Here is a 27,566-nt window from a genome sequence, read left to right on the forward strand (position 1 = left end):
CTGTCGCAGGCCCAAACATCTCAGATTCTCTATCTCCCTTACCCCACATAGACACAATCAGTAGCTTGTCTCTTTCCCCCTAAATGTCCTTGACCCCCCACACCCACCCCTGGAGCCCAGGTTCAGAACCTTACCTTTCCTTGTCCTCTGGATTCTCAAAACAGGCCCGAGCTGCCCTCTCTGCCTCAGTCTTCTCCAAAGACGGACCAGAACAAGCTCTGAAAAGCAGATCTGACATCGTCTCCTGCTTAAACTCTCCCCAGACTCCCCTCTGCTGGCAGCACAGAAACCAAACTCTGTGACAAAGACCTGAGGGACAGGGCCTCCTGCCTACCTCTTCAGGCACAGGCTTTCTCGACCTTCCCGCCTTGGTACCATGGAACCGAGTAGATCTCCACCCCCCCCCCCCCACACACACACACCATGCTGCCTCAGGCCTGGCTGACCAAGCGCTTTAGTCCTTACCACCTTTGAGGGGCCATTTTCGTCTCCATTTTACTCACGAGGAAACTGAGGCAGAGAGAAGGGAGGTGACTAGGCCAGGATGCGCCTCTGGCTCCCCAGCCCAAACATCACGCCCCAAGCGTCCCACATCCTACTTTGTCTCCAGGTCAGGTAAGTGACTTTGCTGCCTTTCCAACACCCCCATCCACTCCCCACTCAACACAAACTCTTACCCCGTCCCACCATCCTTCAGGGCCGGCCAGGGTTCAGATGCTCTTCCTGCCCAGATGCCCAGACCCCCTCAGGGCCCCTCCCTGACCTCCTCTGGCAACAAATCAGGCCATACACTTGCCTTGGGTATGCCGGGGCGGGGGGGGGGGGGATGTGGCCCCAGCCCCTGCAGTCCCACTATGTATTGACTGATGCCACTAGAGGCACCGAGGGCTGGGGAGGGGGAGGGGGAGGGGGCCTGCAGTTCCTGGGTGGGAGGAGGGAGGCTGGATCCCTTCCTCCTTGTTAAAGTTCTGGTGCCTCCAAGTAAAAGTCCAAAGTCAAAGCCTTGCCTAATATGGCCTCTGCCCGCCCCTCCAGCTCCACCTTATTTATCACTCGCAGTGGGCTTACCATGCGCCAACATTACCCTAAACTCTTAGAAAATGGACTTCATTTAATCCTTATAAATAATACCCCGTGAGATAGGTACTGGTAGTATCCACACTTTATAGAGGAGACAGGCACAGGGCCATGACAGAGCTCGTAAAGGCAGAGCCAGTATGCGAACCCAGGCCGTGTGGGTTCGGAGTCTGTGCTCTAGCTGTGCCATTGTGTGTCCTCAAGCTCTCCCTCCCCTCGTCATTGCCCTTCCCTCAAACACACCACAGTTCTCACCTGTCACCTGCCTGTTCCCACTTCTGGGCCTTTGTACTCTGGGTTCCATCTGCCTAGACTTCTCTCCTTATCTGACAACTTCCACTTAGCCTTAGATAGCCAACTCAAATGTCATCTTTCTGCGAAACTGCCCTTGACCCCGCCCTGCCCCCCCCCCCTTGCCAAAGCAGGCACCCTCCTCTGTGTTCACAGAGCACTCTGTACATATAGCCGCTGCACACAGGCCTGGGACTGGAGTGCCTTGATGTCAAGGGCTGTCTCCTCCCCAGTAGTCCCATCCCTGGATGCCCAATGTGTAGTCTAGGACTTCATCCAGCTCAGGAATTATTGGTAAATGTGGGATGGGCTAGGGGTACAGACAAGACTCCATCCCTTGCCCTCTAAAAACTGACCCACAAGTAGCCCAAGAGCCAAGGGGATCAGTGTCCCCAGAAAGGCACAAAAAGCTTGCATTGTCAGCTGCTTCGATGGACAATGCTGTGCTTCCCACCTGGAGGGTCGGGCAGGCTTCTCAGAGGGTCCTTGAAGCCGGGGGGAGGGGGGGCATGCGGGCAGCATGAGTTGGGGATGGATTCCAGGCTGGAGAGGCAGACAGGTAGGAAAGCAGCACATACTGTGAGCTCAGTTGAGCCCATCAGCCCCACCAGCAGGAGGTTAGTGCAGAAGCTGCCTCGTTCTCCCTGCTGTCCCCTGCCGGCACCTAGCACAGTGCCTGCACATCATGGGTGCACCCTAATGATTTGTTGGAAGCAGATCTCGCAGGGCATGCAGCCTTATACAATTTGGAGTTCCTGTTTAAGGAAAAGAATGCAGGGGCACCTAGGTGGTTCAGTCGGTTAAGCGTCCTACTTCGGCTCAGGTCGTGATCTCACGGGTCACGGGTTCGAGCCCTGCGTCGGGCCCTGTGCTGTCATCCCAGAGCTTGGATCCTGCTTTGGATTCTGTGTCTCCCTCTCTCTGGCCCTCCCCCCTCTCAAAAATAAACATAAAAAAGAAAAAGAAAAGGAATGCAAAATTCCCACTGTACATGGAGGCACAAAAGTGAATATTTGCCACAAGAATAAAAAGGAACCGTGTGACAGAGCTGAAGCTGCAACAGGCCCACTGTTAATCCTCCTCTGGTCATATAAGGAGGATATGACCTCCTCTGGTCATATAAGGAGGATATAAGGAGGATGCCAGGCTCTGGGAGGGTGGGCACGAGACCGACAAGTTCAGCCTTCTCTGTCAGCCCCAGAGGCCAAGGTTCAGAGCCTTCCCCTGAGCCCTCGGTCACCCTCCCAGGCAAACTGCCATGACCATGAATCGGTCACACTTTGTGGGCCTCTCTGGTGGCAAAAAGGCCGGATTCTCCCAGGTCGGGAGACTTCCTCCCCGCCTCCCCCCCCCCCCCCCAGGCCAGCCCCGGGGAGGGTAGCCAGAGGGCGAATGTGGGTGTCTGAGAACTATTTGCTGGTCACCTCCTGGTGACCTTGGGCGCTCTTCCCCCAGGCCTCAGAGGTGATGGGGGTCTGTTCTGAAAGCCTCCTTTTCATTCTGGCATTCTGCTCATCTGAACCGCCTAGGAGGCTCTCAGCAGGGGCGGCCAGAGAACTGCTCTCTGAGAGCCTCATTCATTGCTCTATGTTGAGGTCTTACAAGGCCCGGCTCTACGCTCCGTGGGGTGCTGGTGGGTGGGGGCGCACTGCCACAGACATGCTCCCACAGCCCAGTGGGGCCAGCTAGATGCCAAATACATAATTACAGAGCCTTCAAGCCAAGAGATCTCGTACCGAAGGCAGACTTCCTGGGAGAGTCCAGGAAGGCTTCTCAGTGAGGAGACACTTGATTTGTGAGATGGAACATTCATTCAACGGTTACTCACTGAGCACCTGCTATGTGCTGGGCTCTGAAGATATAGCAGTAAAGAGGGCAGAGGAAACTGCATATGTAAAGGCATGGAGTCTGAAAGAACACTCCTGGGGACCCCTGGTCTATTCTGGAGGGTTAGGCAAGGCTTCCCTGAGGGAGTAAAAGGCAGGCTCAGGCCAGAAGTAGGGGGTAGCTAGATTAGGAGGGAACCTCAGGGAATGGACAGTGCTCTGGGCAGAGAGGCCAGCCTGGGCAAAACCGTGGAGGTTAGGGAGGACATTCTTTTGTTGAAGACAAGTTCAGAGTGGTTGGACAGCTCCCAGGGAAGGAACAACAGAACTGATGGGAAGAGAAGAGCATGATAGAGCCAGACAGGAGGGAGTTCAGACTTTATTCTGAGGACCAAGAACTCTGTTGGGGTCTTGCTCATGACCCTGAACCCAGTAGGGTTATTCTGAGGCCCCAGCCTGGACTCACTGGTTGTCAGAGGGGTGGCCTGGAATGCCAATGCAAGAGAGGGTGCTCCCCTGGACTTCAGCCTCAAGCTCACCCTCTTCCTTGTTCTTCCAACCAGACCCTAAGGCTGCTGCACTCTCAAGAGGGGATGGGCCAGAGCCTCAGGGTCCAGACCTCATTGAAGACTCCAACCTTCACTGTGCGGGCCCATGGCATTTGCCTCCTGTGGCTTTTAACTGTTTTCGTGCTACCTGGCTTCCCTACAAAGCTCTCTTTCCCCTATCAATGCCTGGCTTAAAAACTGCCAGGAATACCCTTCCCTCCATTTTTTGAAGTCTGGTGCCTGCCAGTCCCCGCCAAGTAGCAGCATCTTTATTTCCCTTTTACAGATGAGGAACCAGAGGCTCAGCAAGGTCAAGTAACCTGGTCACAGCTACACAGCTATGCCCTAGAAAGCGATAGTGATGAGTGGATAAAATCCTGTGCCAGCTATATGATCTTGAGAATATCACTTGGCCTCTCTGTGCTTTGGTGTCATCAGGGAAATGGGGCACCTATTGTGTGAGGCTTACTGAAAAGCCTTACTGTGCAGCCGCCATTCCTTTGCTCCCCAGGCCAATTAGTGACTTTTACATGACCCAGCAGCACATCAACACTCATTCATTCATACATCAAAACCCTCTAACGTCTGCCCTGTGCCCTGCCCTGTGCAGTTGGCAGGGGACTCTTGGAAATAATCAGATAATCAGACACAGCTCCCCCGACCCAAGGCCCTGGGGGAGGGGAGGGCAGGGAGCCGAGGGCAGATGCTGCCTTACTCGAGGGGAGGGAGAGAGAGAAAGAGACAGAGAGATTGAGAGAGAGAGAGATGGAGAGAGAGAGGGATTGAGAGAGAGGGAGTGCGTGTGTGTGATCCTCACACACCGCTCTTGATTTAGTGTATCTAAAACTGGCAAGGACGCTCCTCCTCGAAGATGGGCGCTGGGAAGGGGGAAATGTTGAAGGAAGGAAGGAAAGAAAGAAGGGAGGGAGGGAGGATGGAAGGGAGGAAGGAAGGAAGGACGATAGGTAGGTAGGTAGATACGATCTTTATTTTCAAAAACATTTTTCACCGCTTCGTGAAATCTGAATGTTTCACAGCTTCCAACGCTCACCTCCGCGCGCTGAGCCCTTGAACTGGGGAAGGGGGAAGAGTACTGTGGAGGCGGTGTCCCACCACCCCGGAGAGCTCCCCTATCCCTGGGGACTCCGCTATCCCCGAATACCCTACCTCACCTCCACCCTGCTTCTTTTCCTACCTCCTGACCCCCCACTCCCCAACACACGGCAGCCTCCGCGCCCCCATCCCACACACAGCAGTCATCACCTCTCCCTCCATCTGGGTCCCCAGGCGACTCTGTACCCCGTTCCACTCTTTAAAACCCCCCACCCCTCCATTGTCCTCTCCCCAGCCGCAAAGTCTCCACTGTCTGCCCCGCCCTCTTCGGGGTAGAGTACACGTTCCGCAGAGCTCCGCTCTTTTCCCATCTTCCCATTGGTTCCCGCTGTCCGACTGAGCGGGGCCGGAGGAGGGTCTCTGGGGCGCGCCCCGCCCCTTGCCAAAGGCCCGGCGGGGGCGTGGCCTCGCCTGACCCCGCCCCACTCGGACGGAGCCGCGCCAGCTGGCGCTCTGGCGCTGGGCGGCGCTGCCTCGGCTGGGCTCGGCTCCGGCTCCGGCTCCGGCTCCGGCTGCAGCTCTTGTGGGGGTGGGCGGCGGGGATGACAGCAGCGGGGGTGGCTGCGGCTGCCGCGCAGGGCTGAGCGAGCCGCGAGCGAGCCGGGGGAAGAGGAGGAAGTGGAGCCGCGGCCCCGAGCTCCGGAGTCAGCCGACGCGCCGAGGTCCGCCCCATTTTGCAGAGCGAGCCGAGTCCGGACCTGGGAAGACTTCTCCGCTGGGCTTCGGCCGCCGCGGCTCTGCGCGTCCTCGCCTGCGCCCTGCCCCGCCTGCCCCAGCCCGGGGTTCTGTGCCGGGACGCTCCCAGCCCCGCGATCCGGGGCGTCGTGGCTGGGACGCCCTGAGCTCCCGACCCGATCCAGTGCCCTGGGGCGGGAAGCCCCTGGCCCACCATACTGGTCTATGGTTGCGGGCTTGTACCCTGCCTTTCTGTAGTGTGTGTCGGAGCCCCCGGACCCGGGTTAAGGCGGGTGCCCACAGCCTCCCGACCGAGTGCAACGGAGCCCAGAAGCCCCCAGACTCTGGCTCCCGAGACCCAACCCTTCAGCTGCCTTCCGCCCGGTGCTTCGGACTTGGGACCGTGCGAACGCCCAGAAAACCCCGGCCCGGGTCCAAGCACCCCGTGAGGGGTCCCAAGCCTGCTGGGCAGTTGGACTGAGCCGGACCGAGCTGGTGCTGCGAGCCGAAGCCGTCACCTTTCTGCCGCCCCAGGCGAGGGCTCAGCGTTTGCCCCGAGGAAGGGATCACAGGCCACCCCACCACCACCACCCCTGCCCGGCGGCCGGCGAGAGCCGAGAGCTGCAGGTGAGAGAGCCCCGGATGCCAGGCAAGGGCGGCCTTCGACCCCTACCGGGCAGCGCGGGGCCAGCTGCGGGCGTGTACCGGGCACTAGCTGGGGCTGGAGCTAGGAGAGGGCGCCTGGAAGGGGGAAAACGGGCACTTATTGAGCGCCCATTGTGTGCGGGTCCGCGCCCCACCCTTGCGCAAATGGTCCCTCGTTTAAGGCTCACTACTATTCCATGAGATAAAAGGTGTTGTGCATTGTTATGGGCTCTTACAGATGGGGACGCTGAGGCTCAGCGGGGTTGAGTGACCCTGATGTTTTCACTCCGGGGGATGAGACTGGGTTGGAGGGTTAGGGTGGAGAGGGAAAGAAGTGGAGAACGAAGAAAGGAAGTGGACAGCCGCCAGGCAGGAGGTGGCGGGGAGGGGTCAAAGCAGGGCCACTGGGGCATCCAAGAGCTGATCCTGAGGCTGGGGAGGTGGCTTCCTCTGGCCGCCTTCCCTCCCACTCCACGGCCAGGTCACGTCCCAGGAAAGGTGACCCAGAGTTGAGGGTAGAGATGGGAAGCTTCCCAATTCCACAGCTTCCCTCCCTGTGGACCCCACACCAGGGAGCAGTGGCCCCTGGCCCCTGTGTGCCAGGCTCTGGGGTCTCTAGGACACCATGGCATCCTGAGATGCTGCTTGCTTGTTGGGAAAACTCACTCTAGAGGTCCCCAAGTCAGAGCCCATCAGAGCTGGAAGAGGTGAGGGCTCTCAGCACTCACCAGCTCCCCTCCTTCACATTAGTAATGGGACACAGGAGGCTGGGGGCCTGGGCGGGGGGGGGGGTGCCAGTTGTCCTAGGGGCTAAAGTAAGTACGTGGTTGAGGCAGCAGTACACTTGAGAAAATCTTCCCAAAGATCTTTCAAGGTATCTGCTCCCTGTTAGCATCTTCTGGGTGGGTGGCTGGGGTTTTCTCACCCCTGATGAGAGGTCAGGGTGACCACTTATGAGGCTGCTTTGAGAGTCTGTGTGGTGGTTGCTGGGGCCCAAGACGAGCCAGCAGTCCCATAGCCTTTGGCCCAGACTGAAGGTCTGACCCCAGCTTCCCCTAGGCAAGGGAACCTGCCAGACACCTCTGGCCCAGAAGGGGAGGGGAGGGGAGGGACTTGCTTAGGGTCTCTAGGCTGGGGCTGCCAGGGCTAGGGGCACAGTCCCAGGTGTCTGGATTCCCAGGCAGGGGCTCCTTCTATTGCCCCCTGGGGCCATGCAGAAAGAGGGGTGTTGTGAAAGATAGCTTGGCGTGAGCTCTGTAGGTTCTTGTTCTGAGTGGGGAGGGGGAGGGGACGTGGCCTTGGTCTGAGCCCTGTGGCCTTGGCTGGGAGTAGTTAACCCCTGCTGTGCCCAGCTTCCTGGTGTCTGGGGAAACCCCCTTGGAAAGCCCCTGGGAGGTGGAGGAGGGTGGAGAGGTCAGATGAAGGCTGGAAGCTCAGTCCCTGGGGGTGGAGGGGTTGGGGGGCACCGAAAGAGAGGGTCACAGAGGGGCTTGGCATCCCCCCCCCAACTCCCATCCATGGGGATTCAAATTCTCATTATAATCCCTACATCTAAACAAAGCTCCCCTTTGATGAGATAATTTCACACCTGTGATCTCATTTCATGGTGTGGTAGAAAGAACCTGGAACCTGGAGTGTGAGGCAGGATGGGGGTTGGGGGGCCACCTGGGACCTCTCAGATGCATGCATGTCTCCAGGCCTCACCTGTAAAATGGGGTCAAGGCAGGCTGTGTGTTACCTGCTCAGATAATGGGGCCATCACATCTGGCAAACTGTCAAGTGCTAAAGAGATTTTTGTGTTTGCCAGGACTGGGCTTGTTACTAATGGCTGCCATGTGGAGGAAACGGAGGCCCAGAGAGATGAAGCCACTTACTTGCCCAGGGCCTTGGAGTTTAATTCAGGAACTGAGCGTCAATTCATACCAGGTGCTCTGGAAGTTACCCAGATGGAAAAGGCAGTGGGACGACTAGCTCCCAGTTGGGTGGACTAAACAGCGCAGGCAGACAGCTAAGTCAGACCAGGTGGGCTGAATCTGCTCTGCTTCCCGCTGGGCACTTTACTCTGGGCCACATGCACTTTACTCAAGAGCACTGGCTTCCCCGTAAATTGGAATTTCGCTTTTACAAGGTTGATGTGAGAATTAAATAAGATGCAAATATATAGTGCTTGGCCAGATATCTATTTCCTTCTCTATAAAGAAAGAAAGCTTGAATTTTGACCAGGAAAATTCTCAGATCTGCCTTAGATTAGAAGGTAGGCTACCGTTGCAGGCTCACAGACTGGGGTTTGCTCAGCTGGGACTCCTGTATGGGTCATGCTCCCCTGGCTGCTTCCCTGTTCCACAGCCCTCCGGAATCTGCTTCGAGACCCTGGCTAGGGGCTCCGGATTCTGACCTCCCACCCCCACCCCAGGGCTGTTGGCTTCTGGGGTTGGGAGGAGCTGGTGTTCATTCCCCCTGGCCCCTTGTCTGGCCTTCCTAGGCACAAAGGTGCAGTGAATAATTTATGGCTCCCCTCATGAAATGGGAGGCAGGCTCAGGGAAATTGCTCTGTGCTCAGCTGAACCTCTGAATCCTACCAGAGCAGGTGGGTGGTTCCTATCAGTGCTATTAGACTTAGTCTTGGATATGGAGGGAGGGGACAGCATGGGAAGCAAGTGACCTATCATCAACCATGGCTCTTTTCCTGTTGGGGGTGGGAGCAACATAGACCTGCAGGAAACAATGAAAAGCAAGCTAGGTGTGCTAGGATCCAGTCGTGGGCCTGTGATTCCAAATGAGTGCTAGGGGCTGGCAGGCAGAGGCTTTGAGGCTGGAGTAACCCAGAAGGCTTCAGAAGGCTCTGTGGGCTGGGACAAGAGGCAGTTTGCTATAGTGAGTAGGGGTCTTGACATCAGTTCAAAATTGAATCCTGGCTGTGCCACCTACTGTGAGACAGCGAGTGAGACACCATCCTGCCAGGCTTCTGTTTCGTCCTCGGTAAAATCAGAGACCAGAGACGTTATGGGTGACTGTGAGGTCATATATGTAAAGCACATGGTGTGATGGGTACTTGGTAGAAGGGTGCTTCATCGTGAACATGAAGCATGGGGTGGGCTAGTAGCAGGGTGGATGGGATGGTGTAGAAGGCAGAGAGGTGGGGAGAACTCTGGAGTAGTAATACTGGGGTTTGTGGGGTCAGTGAGGCATGTGGGAAAAAAAGGGATGGGTGGCCAGATGGTACAAGGCCTTGAATGCCCGACAAACTTCACACTTCAGAAAGCACGTGGAGTCCTCACTGAGAACCCTCTGTGGCTCTTTCTTGACTGTAAAAGGCAGACCAGGCCCCTTTGTTGTGCATTCCAGGCCTTGCCCACCGCAGCCACTGCACAGACCTCTGGCTTGTTGTTTCTCACAGTCTCCCGAACCGGTCACGTGCTGCCCTCTGCTTATGGGGTTCCTCTCAGCATCCCGACCTCCCTGCTTCTCTGCTCACCTCCCCGTTTGTGTAGGCCTAACTCAGGTCATAAATTCCCCCCAGAAACATTCCTGGATTACCTAACCCTCCGGTCACATCTCCTCTGAATTTGTAACACTTCACAGTAATAGTAATAAATAATACCTACCGCGGCATCACATTTTACAGTCAGTGAAATGTGCCTGCATACGCACTTAATAACGCTATGCTGGTGATATGAACAGTAGCTAATGCCCTTGAGTACTTCTGAACCGCTGTGCCAAGTACTTTGTAGGTACTCTCATTCACAACTCTGGAAAGTAGCTCCTGTTATCACCCAGAAACTGGGGCTCAGAGAGGTACGTCGTGGTCTTGTTCAAGGTCACACAGCTAGACAGTGGGGAGTGAGGAATCAAGCTCCTATCAGTGGCTGAACAGGCCGCCTGTCTCCTCCGCTCTACCTGAGTACCTCGAGAGCATACTTTGCATATAAAAAGCCCGGAAAGAAACTTTCTTCTCAAAGCTAAGGAAGGGCCAGGTATCCAGACCCTGGCTATGCGACTTGAGGTGAATCAGCCCCCCTCGGTGGTCCTGTTTTCCCATGTCTGTGGTGAGTGGGGTGGTGTCTGAGCCCCCGGAGCCGCAGCCTTCTGCAGTGTCCTCTGTGACTCTAGAAGGTGGAGGAGGAGACCACAGTAATCAGGGCCAGAGGATGTGGTATGACGGGCAGCTGTGATTTTTGGCCTGGCCACCGTCTGGGCCAGCAGGCTCTGTAGTTAGCTGCTGCCTCCACTGAAGGGGGTGGCGGCCTGAGCTGCTGGCAGCATGGTCATTAGCTGGGCAGAGAAGACCCTGTGATTGGGAGCCGACCGGGCCAGGCCAGGTTGGCAGGGCTGGGGCCCGGCTGGCCCAGCCACAGTGGGGTCATTGGCAGGGCACCTCCTTCTCTCCTTCCTTCGCAGCCTCCCAGGTGGTGGCAAGTCCTCACTGGGCACCAGAACTTTGTAGGCCGAGGCCGGCCCTTCTTCCTGTTGTGGTGGTCATGGGGGTAGAGCAGTGAGGATTCTAGCCACGCCTGAAGATGCCTCCTCCTAGAAGCTTCCACGACTCCTCCCAAGCAGGCAGAATCTAAGCCTCCTTCTGGGCAGATCCGCACGCTCACTCGTTGACTGTGGTCTGTGGAGAGGGGTTGTGTGGGCCTGCTTCCCTCGCCAGCCTGTCAGAACTAGATTCTCGGCCACCCTGGTCCTCCCCTCCTGACCGAGTGCCTGGCACAAAGCAGCATTCCCCTGGTTGGCAGTTCAAGCTGCCCCTTGGGCAAGCCGCTCAACCTTTGTACCTCTGCGTCCTTCCCTGTAACGTGGGGCTGATAATAATAGTGTTGTGGGGATTCAGTGAGATGAGAGGGGTGAGGTGCCCGGCCAGACCCGGCACACGGGCAGGTACTCTGTCGGCCTGAGACCACTTGCCTGTCCCCTCGGCAGCCCCGTGAGGGAGTGGCTCGGGAAGAAGCTGATTAAAGGGTCCAGCCAGTGGTGCCAGGCGGGAGGGTGTGCCAGGTGGCAGGGGGACTTGCCGGAGGAGGACACTTTGCTGCCTGAGGAGGACTCTGTCAGAGAGCTGAGATTCCCACGCCTTCCCAGGAGCAGGCAGCTGTCAGACACGGAAGGCTCGGAGCTAAGTTCCGGGCACGGGGCAGCACCAGGGTATCTGGGGACCTGATTCTTCTCAGGCTCCAGCAGCAGGAATGGCCCAATTGGGAGGGGCCGTCTGAGTCCAGGTAGGAGATGCCCGGCAGAGAGTGAGTCCTTCTTAAAGGGAAGCAGTGTTCATTTGGTCTCTCTGTTTTCCTGTCTCTCTGTCTGGTTGTCCGTGTGTATGTTTCTCTCTCAATCTCATACAGACACATGCGAAATGTAGTTTGAGGGGCGCCTGGTGGCTCAGTTGGTTGAGCGCCCAACTGTTAATTTTGGCTCAGGTCATGATCTCATGGTTCGTGAGGTCACGTCCCAAGTTGGGCTCTGCACTGACACCGTGGAGCCTGCTCAGGATATTCATTCTCTCTCTCTCTCTCTCTCTCTCTCTCTCTCTCTCTCTCTCCCCCCTTTCCCCTCTCCATCTCTCCCCCTCCCTCTCCATTTCTCTCCCTCCCCCTCCCCCCTCTCTCTGCCTCCCTCTCTCCCTCTGTCTCCCTCTCTCCCTCTGTCTCCCTCCCTCTCTCCCTCCCTCTCTCTCCCTCCCCCTTCACCCTCTCCCATTCTCTCACTCTCAAAATAAATAAATATTTTCAAACAAATAAACAAAAAAACCCAAAATGTAGTTTGATTGGAGATTTTGGTCTATGGCGGGGAAAACAGACATTAAACAAGTAAGCACACAGATACAAAACTTCCAGATTGTGAAGAGTGACCTCCTGGGGTGGGGCCAGTCCCATCAACGTTTAGGGATGGTGATATAGAGTCATGCTGAGACCACAGCCAAGTGCACATACTTATTAGACATGTGACTTGGGCAAGTGATTTAATCTCTCTGGGCCACAGTTTCCCCGTCTGTAAAATGGTGACAATTACAGCATCTGATGCATAAGGTTGTAGTGAGGAGTAAATGAATTATACATGCAAAGCACTCAGAAAATACCTAGCACACAATAAGCACTCGATGCATGCCAGCTGTCATTAGCTCTGTCTCTAGCACCTAGCACGGAGTTTGGCAGAGATCCGGTGCTCAGGAAAGGCCTATGGAATGAGTCCCAGGCTAAGGGCAGCTGCTCCGTGTAATGAATGGATGGCCTGGTAGGGAGGGGAGGGCTCAGAAGCAGCGACAACACCGCGTGTGACAGAATGTGGCAGGGAAGGCGCGGGGGGAGGGGGGCTGGGGGGGGCGGGGTTGTCCAGTGCTGGGTGAGGAGGGTGTCAGGAAAGGCTTCCTGCAGGTGGTGTTCCCAGAGCTGAGTGTGAAGATATCATTTAACACACACATGTGCGTCTGCTGGACCCCACAGGTTTCCCTCTCCCCCCCCCCCCCAACCACACGCTGTCTCACCATCTGTGACATTGTGCTGTGAGGGCACGAGGGAGGCAGGTAGGGAGGAAATGTGGGCTGAGGTCTAAGAGTCTCAGCCCTTCCCAGGCCTGGGACCAAATCTCCTAGAGAAAAGAACAACCAGGCCTTGCTCACACCCAGTAGAGGTGTCTTCCAGCATTGATCCTATAGCTTTTAGGTTTTTAAATAAGTGGACTCGGTTAAAAAAAAAAATGCCGTGAAGAATTTGTCTCATCCTCGCACCCAAGAGGCTCCAAGAGAAAGTTTTCTTCCACTGACAAGAGCCAGGATCCCCAAGTATCTTGAAGGAGTTTGCCTCTGAGACACCCTGAAGTCAGAGATCCCTTGCTGCCTGCACTTGTGGTTGGCTGTGGGGCCTTGGGGACGTGACCTCATCCGTTGTGTTTTGCCCATTTTTGTGTCCCTCTTGTAAAATAGACTCAGAGTAATAAACCTTTCTCCAAGAGGCGGGTAGGGAGCCTTTAGGGTAGAAGACGCTCTAGTGGGCACATCTGGGCCCATGACTCTCAAATTTTTCTGCACACTAGAATCGTTAGGGAACTTTTCTTTTTTAATTTTTTTTTTAAATTTTTTTAACATTCATTTTTGGGAGACAGAGAGAGAAAGCATGAGTGGGGAAGGGGCAGAGGGAGGGAGACACAGAATCCGAAGCAGGCTCCAGGCTCTGAGCTGTCAGCACAGGGCCCGATGTGGGGCTCGAACCCACAAACTGTGAGATCATGACCTGAGCCGAAGTCAGACGCTCACCCGACTGAACCACCCAGGTGCCCCTTAATTTTTTTTTTTTAACATTTATTTATTTTTGAGACAGAGAGAGACAGAGCATGAATGGGGGAGGGTCAGAGAGAGAGGGAGACCCAGAATCCGAAACAGGCTCCGGGCTCTGAGCTGTCAGCACAGAGCCCGACACGGGGCTCGAACTCATGGACCGCGAGATCATGACCTGAGCCAAAGTCGGATGCTCAACCGACTGAGCCACCCAGGCGCCCCAAGAATCGTTAGGGAACTTTTAATAGTCCTGCCTGGGCCGACAACCAAGGCCTCAGCAGTTTTTAAAGCTTCCTAGGTGGTGTCAGCTCCCCAGGATTGACAACCACCCACCACCCTCTGTGGGATGCATCTTCAGTGTCCTCAGGATGATACCTGCACAGCCCCATGATAAGGAGCGCATTGCTTCCAGGCTGCTCCCTCCTTTGGGGTACCGCTCTTCCCGGGACCTCCCTGCCTGGAGAAACAGGGGAGTGGAAAGACTTTGCAGTCTGAGAAGCCTGGGTTCCAACCCTCCTCTGCTGCCTAGCTGGGTGTCTTCTCTGAGCCTCGGTGTCCTCATTTGAAAATAGGAATAGCAATCATCTTTCTCTGAAATGGCTGTGGAGACCACACGAAGCCATGCACAGAAAGCGTCAGCACTGGTGCAGCAGAAGGTCACAGACAGTGGCAGAGCAGGGCTACACCTAGACTCTGGACTCCCCCCCCCCCCCCCCCCGCCCCCCGGTGGTGCTCTTTCCTCCTGCTGCAACCACGGAGACCGGGTCTCTTAGATGGAGGCTGGTATGGGGAGGGATCCACACCCTGTCTTGGAGCCCTTTCCTGCCCCCCTTCTGTAAGAGATAAGATAAGGCAGCAGGCATTTTGTTTTGCTGGGATTTGTTTTAATGGCCAAAGCATCGAGCCCTCCTTCACAATGAAGCTTTGTCTGAATCTGCTTGTTTTTCCAACCTGGACACCCAATGGCACCGCCCGCTTGGGGCCCCGTCCCACCTGGGAGAACGGAAGAATGTCAGAAGATTTTTTTTTTCCCTTCCATCTAGGGGAGGGTATGGGGGAGACATTGAAGGCCTCTGTCTGGCCCTCACCAATAACTGACCCCATTTAAGTCAGCTGCCTCTGTTGGAAGCCAGTTCAATGAAATTATTTCAAGGCAGTTACCAGCATGGGTTTTGCCGGTGGAAAAGCTTGCATTTGAGTCCTGTCTTTGTCACTCCCCGGCAGTATGACCCTGGGTGAGTCATTTCAGCTTTTTGAGCCCCAGTTTTCTCTTCTGTAAAATGCGTGAATAGGATGCACTTCATGGGCTGTTGTGAGAAGTAAATGAAGTGCTTAGTGTATAAAGCTTAGTGCCTGCTGTATACACTCAGGAACCGTCATCGATTGTCCTCCATAAGAGCCGAACTCTGCCTCCTGCTCCTTCCTTCCTTCCCTGGTCTGGTCCTGCCCTGGCCTCCAGCCTGCTCCGTGTGCTGGGCCAGGCCCAGGCCGAGACAACGGAGGCCTGTGTATAGAGTAACAGTAACGGCACCCCTGTAAACTGCTCTGCTTTAATCATTTGTTCCATGGTTATTTAGAAGAGATTCCGAGGGCTGTTTGGGGAGAAGGCTGCAGAAAGGGGGTCATTGGTGGTGGTAGTGCTTGATCTCCCCTGCTCTGGCCCAACCAGAGAGAGAGTATCAGCCCAAGATGAACTGCTCCGGCAATAAATAGGGGTGTGGCAAACCAACAAAGGAGTGTGCAGCACCCAGAGCTCACAGCCCCTGGGAGCCATTCAGGCCTAAAGGGGGCTGAAGTTGCAAGGGGAGGAAGTGGTCAGCGATATGGACCAGGGCCGCGGCCTGCAGTAAAGGGAACCGGTCAGCTCAGGAGACCCAGGGGGGAGAAACCTCAACTCTCTCTCTTCCTTCCTCCAGTCTCCCACTGGGGCTTCCCACTGGGTGAACCTACCCAGAATCCCGTGGCACGGAGCCCAAGGCAGTCCACTAAGATCAGCCTTCCGGGCCCCCAGCAGGGCGGGGAGTGGACCCAGAGTGGCAAACAGGACGTATTCCTCACTCCATCGATCAACAGCCGTGGAGTCTGGTAGCCACCCTCCTTAGGATTCAGTTGAAGGATCATCTCTTGTTACTTGGGCATATCCCTTATGAAGGGGGTGTTGGCCCCTACACCAGAGACAAACCAAAGCATTCCAGTGCCTTAGTACCCCTTTGAGATTGGTGCCCAGGCCCCTGCCCACCGAGCCTGCCATTGTGTCCAGTTCCATCCCCACGGGTCCTGAGAGGACCCGGCTCTGAGTTTTCTCCAGCCCGATCACCTGAACGACCTGTGTCTCTGTCCCTCTTTGTCAGGCAGTGTGGGGTAGTGGTTAGAACACAGGCTCCAAAACCAGACTTTCTCCTAAAATCCTGACTCTGCCATAGAGGCGGGGGAACTAGACAATGTGCCCCTAGTCTCTTGGGCCTTGATTTCCTCATCTATGAAATGGGGATAACGGAGAGTACTCAGAGGGTTGTTGTGATGAGCAAATGAACAAACAAATGTGAAGTACCAGGAATAGTCCCTGGCGAGCAGGGAGCAGCCAGCAAATGACAGCCTTTACCGTGATCACAAATAATATAGTGGGAGCCCAGAACTCACAGTGTGGCTGGACCATCAGTATGGGGCAGGGACTGTCACCACCCTCAGTCTAGACTCTGTTCCAGTGACAAGGAACAGAGTGTCGTGTAGCCTTGCCACACTGCGGACCTTCACCTGTCAGCCATCTGCCCCCCCCCCCCCCCCCCCCCCCGCCACAGTCCTCTGCTGCAAACCATGTCCTGGGAGGAATGGCTTCTCGTTCTATCAAGCCTCAGTTTCCCCATCTGTGGACTGGGGTAAGTACTCACAGGGCTGGGGCTGTGACATGCAAAGTGCTGAGTGTGGCTGGAGGAGTCAGGCTTCTCCTCCACCCTGTTGCCGCAGAGAAGTCAGGGACCCAAGAGGCCTGCCTTGGTCCACGTCTCATCCCCCAAATCAGGCTGTGGGTAGCTTCCAGAGTGGCCTTGCCAGGGAGAGCCTAATCTGTGGAGTGAGGCAAAGGTTATGGGTAGGTTGGTGTCAGGTGAGCTCAGGTGGCTCTGGGGTAGCCACTTTACATGCTGTCCTTAGAGCTGGGCAGCCAATAGTGGCTCTGACATCAGCCTTTAATACCCAGAATGAGCCACACCACCCGGAGCTCAGGTGGCTCTAGAGAGCCTATGTAGACCAGGTGAGAGGAGTGTGGGACCAGGCAGGCCTGGGACAGATGATGCAGGGGGTGCTGGGCCAACACTACAAGGCCCTGTGAAGGGGTGCCCGAGTGTGGGATCTGGGGAGAGCGTGAGGTTCCTGCCAAGCAGGGTGCTGGAGGCATGGTCAGATGGAAAATCTGTCGGGGTCCATTGCATGGAAAGCACCCATGAGGCCCCCAGCGATGGTGTCTTGGGGGCAGCTGGGCAGACCTAGAACGCAGAGCCCTTTCTTTGCAGCTGGCCGCCGCTGAGCACTCCCTCGCCTCCCTGACCGGAATGCTGTGCATCACCCATAACACACCCCTGGGCGTCTGAGGAGGCTCGGGCATAGAGGCCCAAGGTGGGTGTGGCAATGAGGGGAGGTGTGCAGGTTTCCAGGTCAGTCCTGGCTTTGAAGCCCAGCTCTGCCTCTCTTGACCAGAACTTTGAAGACACTGGGCAGGTCACTTAACCTCTCTGAGCCTCAGTTGCTCACCTGTAAAATGAGGGCAGTAGCACTTCCCTTCCAGATCTGTTTCAAAGCGAAAATGACGTGACGGACGAGATCGCATCTTCTACTTTAGAGGAGACGCCACAGTCATCCTCATCCTGCTGTCTTTGTCCCTTTTTAATGCTGCCTCAGGAAGTTCTTTCTTGTGTTCAACTGAGATCCATTGTGCTGTAACTAGAACCTCCTCCCTGTTGAAGGCTCTGCAGAGGCCCGAGTCCGTGCTCTATACAAATGTGCCCCGTCAGTACCTGCACTGAGGCTGCGTGTTGGTTTTCACCCTGTGGCTTAGGGGCCGAGCTGTCAATGGCCAGCGCCTCCTGACCACCGTGCAGTGGGGGTGGGTGCATCATCCTGACTGTTCACACTACTCTTCCTTTCTGTGCTCAATCCATGTTCCCAAAGGGATGACTCTGGGGCAGTGGAGAGAGTCCTGAGCTGGGCCTAGAAGGCCTGGGTCCTGGTACCCACTTGGCCCGTCTTGCTGTGTGGCCTGAAGCCAGTTAGCAGCCTCTCTGAGCCACAGTGAGGATGTCTGTGCCTGGGGCTCAGCTCTCTCCGGTGAAGATGTATGTGGTTCTGCCTAAAGACCATTTTCCTCCCTCTCCCCGACCTGGGCCCCAGCCAACCCGGGAAGCCAGCAGATTAGGGTCCTGCTGGTGGCCGGTGGTGGTAAGAGCCGAGTCCACTCTCCGACCAGGGCTCCCAAGGGCAGGCAGTGATTTCAAGGTTAGATGGGGGATTTCTGGTGGATGGGGTAAGTACCCTCCTCTTCGGGGATTCTGAGAGCCTGAATCTCTTCCTACCCACCCTGCTGCACTCACCCAGCTAAAGGTCAGTCACGTTTCTTGAGTCCCACCGTGGAGAATATCTTTTCCCACATGAAGTCTGCTTTAATCCCTCATGGTGTAGGGGGAACCCGAGGCTCAGAGAGATGAGGAGACTGGCCCCGAGGCCCCCCAGCCTGTCCGCGGGGAGTGGTGAAGGAGCCTGGAGCTCCTGATTCTGCGGGGGCCCCCGTGGCAGAATGTGCCCTCTAGGCCTCATGTGCCCTCTAGGTCCTCGGCAGGGTGGAGCGCAGGGGAGCCAGGTGGTCTGAGCAAGGCTGTTTGCAGCCTGGGATGGGGTTCTGGGAAGAAGTTGGCCAAGGAACGGAGGAGGCAGAGGGGTTAGGAGCCCGGGAGCCCTGAGTTCTGAATGCCCCTGTGAACTTCAGCGTTTGGTTTTACAGAGGAATCAAGACTCATTTCTTGTTGGCTTTGGATACCTAATAGTTTACCTTTATAAAGCACTTTGATATCCACAATGTCACTGAATCCTCATGGCAATCAGTGAGAGGCAGCGTGGGACTCGTCTGGGAGGGCAGGAGAGGGTGAGCTCTGGAATCTGACAAACCCAGGTTTAAATTCCAGCTCCCACCAACTCTCTGCCTTCGAGCAAGTGAGTAACCAGCTGAGCCTCAGTTTGCTTATCTGTGGAAGGGACAGTCATTCCCCACAACAAATAGCAATGGCTGTCTTGCTGGCTGTGCACACTGGGTGAGATAAAGTCTATGACCACTGGCCCAGTGCCTGGTGCAATATAGTAGTTTTCGTGATATTTATCATCAGCCCCACTTTATAGATGGGAAAATGGAGACTCAGAGAAGGAAGGTGATTTGCCTGAGGTCACACGGTGATCTAGCTTGGTCCTCCAGACTTCCTGTGTGTGGCTTTTTCCTCCAGCACTTCCCTTTCTGTCCTCAAGTGACCCGACACCTCGTTTATCCAGTCTTCAACGTGTGATGCTGTCTGCTGCTGTCTGATGAGGCCCTGAGTATACCCTCCCCCGCCCAAGTGCCTACCAGCACTTGCCTGGCACGCAGCGGGCACTTTAAAAATGTTTGTCCTGTGCATGACTATGTTGATAAGTTTGTGTAAAAATGTGTTTTTCCAGGCAGCCAAGGCTTGTGTCCCTAAAGCTTCCTTCTCCCTCATCCCCTTTAAAAACAACCCTTTCATAGTTTGGGTTGGAAACCTTGTGAAAAGGATTGGTCACTTCCTTTCCCTGCACAATGCCGACATGGTTAACCTCTCCGGGAAGGGCCTTGCGAGCACTCACTGTGGTGCTGGGAGCACTCAATCCTGCTGGCCCTGAGCCGAGTGACCCTGGGCTGCTGCGCCTGCTTGACTGCCGTAGGGTCTGCTTTTGCAGGTTTCTGGCTCTTCTCACCTTGACCTTCATTCTGCTGCCTCCAGCAGTCCACCACCTTTCTTCCCTCGTGCGCCATGTGTCTTTCCTGATTTACGGCTTCTACCAGTTAAGGTAGGGGCTAAGAAATGGGACAACCGAACTTATTGGAATTGGTTTGTTCGTTCGTTCATTCATTCAGTCATTCAACAGCCATTGTTGATTCTGGGTCTTGCTAGGGATTCCATCCATCCGTCCGTCCGTCCGTCCTGATGGAGGACTTCTGCAGTGGCTTGTGATCAGTCAAGACATGACCACACCCTCCTGGCAGTGCACGCAGGGAAATAATGATGTGTACATAGCAAATGCCAGTACAGGACCTACAGTTTATGATCTGCCTCTGAGTGCATTACCACACCGAGTCTTTACAACAGCCCTGAGAATGGCTTTAGCCCGGTTCTGTGGATGATTAAAGCAAAGCTCAGCAAGATGAGGTCTCCTGCCCAGTAGCCAGCAGTGAGCACAGAATTGCAGTGGGAACTCAGGTCTCCAGCCTGGCCTGTCACCTGTTCCCTCTCCTCTGTCCTCCATCTGTAAGCTGTATGATGCCCCATTCATTTTCTGCTTCTGTCACAAAAGATCACTGGTGATGGCTTAGGCCAGACCTGTGCCTCTGTACAATGGTCAGCACGAGGAAATGTGGCCTTGGCTGTATGCCAGACACAAGCACCCTTTCAGCGCGCATACCTCGGCCTGCAGTGGACCTGCTCACACCATCCAGTCCACACTTCCCAAACTGCTCTGAGGAGCCCTAGTTCCCGGCAAGGGTAAGGGTCCCGGGACGCATGAGCATACAAATTCGAGACATGCTAGGTCACATAAATCGAAACAGGACTTCTCAGGGCTTTTAATGTGTTGATGTAAATTAGTCTCCCAACAGGTGGTGCGGTACGCCGCCAGCCTTTCCCAACTCCCAGGCTTGCTTCAGCATGCAACTCCTTTGTCACCAAGCAGGGTCTGGGACTAATAGCCTAGAGAGAACACTTTGGGAAGAGCCAGATCAGCAAACCCGTACTTTCTCATTTTGTACCGGAAGCCTCCAGCTAGAGCTTCTTTCTTGCCCCCGGCTGTTTGCATTTTGAAAGAGGATCACAGGGAACATGGTTTAGCCCCAGGACAGAATTGATAATAATGGCGGAGGTTCAGGCAGCGGGAGGAAGTGCAAGGTGGAGATATTTTTATTCTTTCGTCCACCATGCGACCATATCTCAGACATCTACTGTGTGCCAGGCACAGAGCCAGCATTTGGAAATGCCAAGATGCGTCTGACTAAGAACCTTCCATTTCATTTCCCCGTGCCCACGAAGGGTTTTTAAAGAAAGACAAATACAAGCCTTAAAAGGAATAAGTGGTTCTTCTAAACTGTTCAGGGTCTTTGTGGTGGGTGGGTGTGTGAAGTTCATTTCGTCGGGGTCTTTAGTCCCAGGTCCTGAGGGGTGTGAGTGAGCCAGTTCCAGGAACAGTTACCCTGGGCAGAGTGAACAGATGTTGTCAGGGAGGTCAGGAGTGTGGGGAGGCTCAGAGGAGGCAAGGAGGGAGGGAGTGGGCAAGGGCAGCTGGGGGATCTTGAGTGAGGCTCTGCAAAGAAGCACAGAGGTTATAGTGGGAGGTGAGGGGGTGGGCAAGCATCCTGGGAAGACAGGAGCCTGAGCAAAGGTATAAAGGTGGCAACGGGTGGGTTACGTCTTCGGGGTGCTGTAAGGAGCCAGGGTGGTGGGGGAAGAGGGAGGAAAGGCGGTTTGTTGGAGATGGGGCTGGAGAAGCTACCTGAGGCAGATCATGAGGGTCCGAACACCAGCAGAGTATGTGCCCACCTGACAGGGAGCATCTGGAGGGCCAGACCATGTCGCATTCATCCCAGTGTGTCTGGCACCTGGCGGTGCCCAGTTTGTGGACTGGCCAGACTCTTCTGCGGGACCTTGAACAAGTGGTTCCCCCTCTCTGGACCTTGAGTGGCTCGTGCTCATGTCAGTCAAGGTCACCTAGCACTTCCCCTCCAGCCTTGAAGGACTCTCAGGGATTCTTGATGTGTGTGTAGGGCAAGACCCAGAGCATTTCCCCTCTAGCCCGAGGTCCGCTGGGCTGCCCTAGCTGGGCAGGGGCCAGTGGCTCCCTGGACAGGGGGCAGCCCGTTGGCCGGGGCGGAGGTCAAGCTGGCTCTGCTGCTGGAATTCACTCCTCGCTGTCTTTCTTTAGCAGTTGGGCACTGGGCTCAGGATGAAGTGCCTCGGTGTCCTCATTGCTTGCTGGCTCTTTTGAGGCTCCAGGCTGTAACTGGGGGGTAAGGGGAGTCGAGCCAGCCTATGGTTGAGGGTTGTGTACCTGAAGCTGTTTGGTGCAGGGTAGGAAGTTCTGCTTCTTCCTTCTTTGGGAAAATGGATAAGTTACTTAACCCCTGAGCCTCAGTTTCCTCATCTGTAAAATGGGAATCATAGTAATTTCCACACTGACCTTTTGTGAAGATTCAATGAGCTGTAGTCTGTGAAAGCGTGTAGGAAACTAACTTATCCCACACATGTGTAAACCAGTCTTGTAAATAACGTTTACTTGCCCACTATAATCTCCCAGGCCTCTGGCCCACTCATTCCTTTCCTGGAAGTGCTCCCTGGGCCCCGCATACCATTTTCCATGCAGGTTTCTCCTGCTGAGTACATTTTATCCAGGCCAAAGCCATAGGAGCCCATGAATTATGTACAAGGAGCACATGCAGGCCAGGGCTGTGTTTACACTCCAGTGTCTGCGTGCATTCCAATAGGAGGAGAGACAGCACCGCCCGTCCTGTCTGCTGGGGGCTGGATCAGATACCGCCCCCTCCCCAGCTGCTTCCCAGACGCCTGCAGGGCTTTGGGTCCTGGTCTCTAGGGAAGGGTGGGGAACGCATGTGAGGAACTCCCCCCTCCCCAGCTTACCTGTCCTGTTCACAGGGCTGGGGTCCAACAGGGCCTGCCCACCTACAGGCCTGTGTCCTTGGGTAGCTGGTGGGGAGGGGAGTGGTTGGGGCCCGTGGGCAGAACAAGACAGTCACCCTCCCCCCACCCCCGCCCATCCCTTCCACTTCCCAGTTGGTGCCAGGACGTGTCAGTCGGGACGACTCAGATCTCTGGTGGTGTGGATGCTGCTTTATTTCAGCAGGGCTTAGTTGCTTGCTCTTGGGGGGTCTACACCTTGTCACGCAGAATCCTTGGTCACAGCCACTGTGCCCATGATGAGGCTCAGGGGGACAGGACTGGGCTCTGCCCAGCATCTCTTCTCCCAGAGTTCTGAGGGTCCCTCTCAATGCCCTTGTTCCTGAGAGGCTCCCAGATGGTGTCCCGGCCCCAGCAGGGGGGCTCCCGGCAGACAGTTGGACTCAGCCAGCACCCAGAGGGATCACAGATGCTGGCTCTGCTTGGGCTGGCACGGGGGCAGGGCAGAGGGGGCCGGCAGGGGGAAGGATATCATGGAACGGGAACGTAAACTTAAGCAGTTTATTGAAAGAAGAGCCAGTAAACATAAGCAGCAGTTCTCCCCCATCTTAAAAAGGCCTGACACACCCCGGTTTCTGTCCAGCTCCGTGCAGTGCCCTGCAACCTTAGATCTGTGACACGGCCTCGTCTGTAAAATGCTGACGACAAGGCCAACCTCACGAGGCTACCGTAAGGTCAGATCAAAACACCCAGCAGGTGGGACATCCAGGAAGGTGCCGGGCACATAGTAGGCCACCGATTTTCAGGGAGGATCTAATTATAGCCCAGAGCAAAGAAATCAGGACTTTGGAGGCATGATGTGGTGTCTAAGCAGGGGAAAGAAAACTTCTCTTCAGCTCCTTGAAAAGGTCAGTGCAGCTTAGACGTGTTCTCACACCGATGACCCCAGCAGAGGAGCTTCTGGGTCAGCAGGTGTGGTGGACCTTCCTGTTGGGACAGGCGACGCTCTGCAGCCAGGCAGCCCTGGGTGTGAGGTGTGATTCTGCATATTTGCCAGTGGCCCAGGGTGAGTCCCCAGTCTCCCCGTCCCCATAAAAGGGAGGTCATGGATACCTAACTCTCAGGGTTGTGAGACTCCGGTGAGAAATGCCCTATAAAACTCTACTGGGGAATAAAAGCACGAGTGACACATAGTGGGTGCTTGGGGGCTCTGCAGGAGGGTGGCCCGGGGTGCAGGCCAGTGGCCCAGGGCAGAGAACCCAGCCTCACCTTCCTTTCCGGCCTCAGGGCTGTGCTCTGCAGCCCCCTCACACAGGCCTCAGGCTTCGGGAAGGTCAAGGGCCTCCTGACACCTCCTTGTGGTCACGATTGACCCCCCAGGCCTGCACCACGGGGCTGACAGAGCTGACCGGCAGCTGGCAAGGAACTAGGCCCCTGCTCAGCTAAGAATAGAAGGCTTTGTGTGATTTAAGTAGCAGCCGATCGCATCAGGCCTCCCAGCCTGGCCCAGGGGGCTTATTAAGCGGGATCTGGGGCCATTGTGGGTCCTCCTGGGTGGAGGAGGGAGAAGGTGGGTGAAGGGTGCTGGGGCCACCACGGGCTTCCCCAGGACTTCTCTCTTGTTTCCACGTGATGATGATTTGATTTTTTTTCCATCGGTGAGGCTCATTGCTCCTCCCGTCTCGTCCCTGGGGCTGGCTAGGGAGCATCACCCAGTGTTCCTGGGGGAAAAAGCTCTCTGGGAAGTGTTCAAACAAACAAACTGGCCTCTGAGAGGAGCAAACAGATCCACGAAAATGGCTTTGTCTTCAAGGAGAGAGCTGTCGATGGTGGCCATTTACTGAGTGCCTACTGTATGCCAGACCCTGCTGGGCTCTGTGTTTGTGCCTGTGCCTCATCAACCCTCAGAGGGGTGCAGCTGGGAGGTGTCCTCATGGACATCATAGGGATGATGTCCAGCTAGTACTTGGCAGAGCTGAGATTGGAACCAAGGACTGTCCCACCTCGTTCCTTCTGGGGGCAAAAGATTCCTGAGTCGGGGGAGAGGTGAGAGTCTCAATTCCTGGAGAAAGCCCTAGGCATGGAGGACTTGTCTTGGTGCAATGAATTGTGCTTTACTTTTTTTTTTTTTTCATTTTTATTTTAATGATTATTTTTGAGAGAGAGAGAGAGAGAAAGAGAGAGCACAAGCAGGGAAGGGGCAGAGAGAAACGGAGACACAGAATCCCAAGCAGGCTCCAGGCTCTGAGCTGTCAGCACAGAGCCCCGTCGCGGGGCTCGAACTCATGAACTGTGAGATCATAGTCTGAGCTGAAGTCAGATGCTTAACTGACTGAGCCGCCCAGGTGCCGCGAATTGTGCTTTCCTTTATGTTACTCCAGGACTGGATTGGGAAGAGGAATTGTGATCCTGTCACAAACAGAGTAGGTGCAGGCACCTGTTTGTTGAGTTGGAACAAAACCAGATCCCATTGGGGCTCAGATTCCCCTTCTGTGAAGTGGACAGAAGCTGCTTGGGGCAGGATCACGAGGCCACAGCACCAGATTCCTGGACTTTTGAACAGTGAGTGTCCTGGTCCCCCTCTCTGCAGGTCCTTGGTGCCTCCCACCTCCCTCTCCCCTCAGAGATTATTGCCAGTGTGAGAACTGGGAGGAATCCTGGGTCACCCTTTGGTTGTACAGATGGGAAGACCGTGTCCCAGAAGGATAGGGGTCATGAAGCAAGTGGGCTGGGAGCACATAGTAGGTATTTAAGAAATCCCTTCTTTCTTCCAGTGCCTGCTCCCCTTTGGGCACTGCTTTGGTGTGCAGATCTGAAGGGCTGTTGTGGGCTGAGGGGCGGAGTCAGCCAGGTCCTAGGAGAGAAGGAGGGAAGCAGGGGCCAAAGGTGCGAGCCTGTAGTGCCCCAGAACCATCTGCACTTACCCAAATCCTGCCCAACTCAAAGCCCCCCCCCACTTCTGTGGAGCCTGCCTGGACTCCCCTCCCTAAAGCCCTTGTAACCTCCCTCTCTACCCCAAGAGTGGGGGATTTTTTTTTTTAACTGTGCTAAAATACACATGACTTAAAATTTACCATCTTAATAATTTTTTTTTAAGTTTATTTTGAGAGAGAGAGAGAGTGAGCGAGCAGGGGAGGGGCAGACAGAGAAGGAGAGAGAGAGAATCCCAAGCAGGCTCCATGCTGCCAGTGCAGAGCCCGACATGGGGCTCAAACCCATAAACCGTGAGATCATGACCTGAACCAAAATCAAGGCTTGGACACTTCACCAACTAAACCACCCAGGCGCCCCAGCGTCTTAATAACTTTTAAGCGTACAGGTTAGTAGTGTTCACTTTATTCACGTTGTTGCACAACAGATCTCCAGAACTTTTCAACTAGCAAGACTGAAATACCCAGGAAACTGCCACTCTCCATTCTGCCCCCGCCCCCCAGTCCCCAGCCCCCAGCCCCCAGCCCCTGGCAACCTGCATCCCACTAGGAATTTGACTACTCTAAATACCTCATATACGTGAGATCACACTGTGTTTGTCTTTTTGCAACTGGTTTATTTCACGGCATAATGTCCTCATGGTTTGTCCATGTTGTAGCATGTGACAAGGTTTCCTTCCCTTTTTAGCGGCTGAATAATATTACAGGGTGCATGCATACCACACGTTTATCCATTTGCCACTGGACATGTGGGTTGCGTCACCTCTTGCTACTGTGAAGAGTGGGGGTTTGGGAGGTGAGCCGGCCTGGTTTGGACCCTGGCTTCTAGCATCACTTGAGCTGTGGGTCTGAGTCCTTCGCCCCTTACTGCTGTGCCTGGAGGGGGGCTGCAGGGATTAGAAATTGTGCGTGTAGAAATGCCCGGCAAGACAATGAAGCGGGGGTGGGGGGATTCATTCTCATCATGCACTTTCCATCTTGGGACAGATACCTTTTGGGGTTTAGAGGATCCACATGCCAAGCCCACCTTAACCCCCTTCTACGAGGCCAGCTCAGCATCTGGTGAATCTTACAGCAGTGGAGCAGGAGAGCACCTGGGCCCACAGAGGGGCAGAGACTTGCCCAAGTCTGCACAATCAGACAGTGGCCATGGCAGGATTAAACTAAGGTCTCCAGCCTTCCGGCCCAGGGACTTTCCTGCTGTGGTCTCCAGGATCCATAGGCCTGGTCCTCAGGTGGGACTGGCTCTCCAGGGGCCTGTGTGTAATCCTGTGGCATGCAGGGCTGGGGGAGGCAGGGAGCAGGGAGATGAGCATCTCAGGCTCCTCTGTACAGGGCCAGAGGCAGGTAGCATCAGCTGGGCTCCTCTGATGGCCTCCTTCTCCCAGGGCTGTGGACAGCAGCACTGCCCCAGCGATGAGGGGCTCGTGTCGGACTCCTTTGCATGGTTCAGGCTTGTCTGAGGTCCTGCCTTGCACCTGGGAGCTCACGCTCTGCTTTCACTCACCTGTTCATTTGCTTATTCCTTCCCTAGTCATCTATTCAGCAAACACTCCCCGAGGCCTGCTGTGGGCCTGGAGACCAAGCCGACCTCGAAGGCAGTTAGTGTGGTGTAGCAGTAAATAGTGTGGATTCTGGGGCTAAACTGCCTGTGTTCCAATCCTGTCTCTGCCAATTGCCTGACTCTGCTCTGTGATCTTGGCCAAATTGCTTAACCTGTCTGCCTCTGATACTTTTTCCCTAAAGTGGGGAGAACGATGTTCCAGTGACTGTTATTACAAATCGCCTTGCAATTCAGTGACTTTATATAAGAACAACCATTTTATTATCTCAGTTTGTATAGCTTGGCAATCTAAAATGGGCTCAGCTGAGGGGCACCTGGGTGGCTCAGTCGGTTAAGCGTCCAAATTCAGCTCAGGTCATGATCTCACGGTTTGTGAGTTCGAGCCCCGTGTTGGGCTCTGTGCTGACAGCTCAGAGCCTGCAGCCTGCTTCAGATTCTGTATCTCCCTCTCTCTCTGCCCCTCCCCCACTCACACTCTGTCTCTCTCTCTCTCTCTTAAAAATAACGTTAAAAAAAATTTTTTAATGGGCTCAGCCGAGTGGTTCTGGCTCAGTGTTTCTGACATGGTTATAAGCCAGATGATGGCTACAGCAGTGAGGAGCTGGGGCAGCTGGAGGTTGGCTGGGCCTCTCTTGATCTTTATGTAGTTTCCGGGCTTCGTTTCCATCTGTGAGCTCCTCTGGGAGCCTCGGAGCAGTCAGGTTGTCTGCATGGTGGCCCAACACTCCAGCAGGGG

General features: G+C 55.2%; 1 protein-coding gene across 4 annotated transcripts in view; it reads left to right on the forward strand.

Moving 5' to 3' along the window:
* Positions 1–5,400: 5,400 nt before the first annotated feature.
* Positions 5,401–27,566, forward strand: part of GDPD5 (glycerophosphodiester phosphodiesterase domain containing 5) — an 87,344-nt gene continuing 65,178 nt past the window's right edge. For 2 of the 4 annotated variants that reach the window (XM_042958304.1, XM_007080822.2), the window contains exon 1: positions 5,401–6,157. The gene's annotated coding sequence lies outside the window, so the exon portion shown is untranslated. Of the gene's footprint in view, positions 6,158–20,129; positions 20,198–24,693; positions 24,899–27,566 lie in introns of those variants that run through there. The other 2 variants (XM_042958306.1, XM_042958307.1) reach the window with 2 other exon arrangements.

This window comes from Panthera tigris, chromosome D1 (assembly GCF_018350195.1).
Source record: "Panthera tigris isolate Pti1 chromosome D1, P.tigris_Pti1_mat1.1, whole genome shotgun sequence".
In the NCBI taxonomy this organism is placed as follows: Eukaryota; Metazoa; Chordata; class Mammalia; order Carnivora; family Felidae; genus Panthera; species Panthera tigris.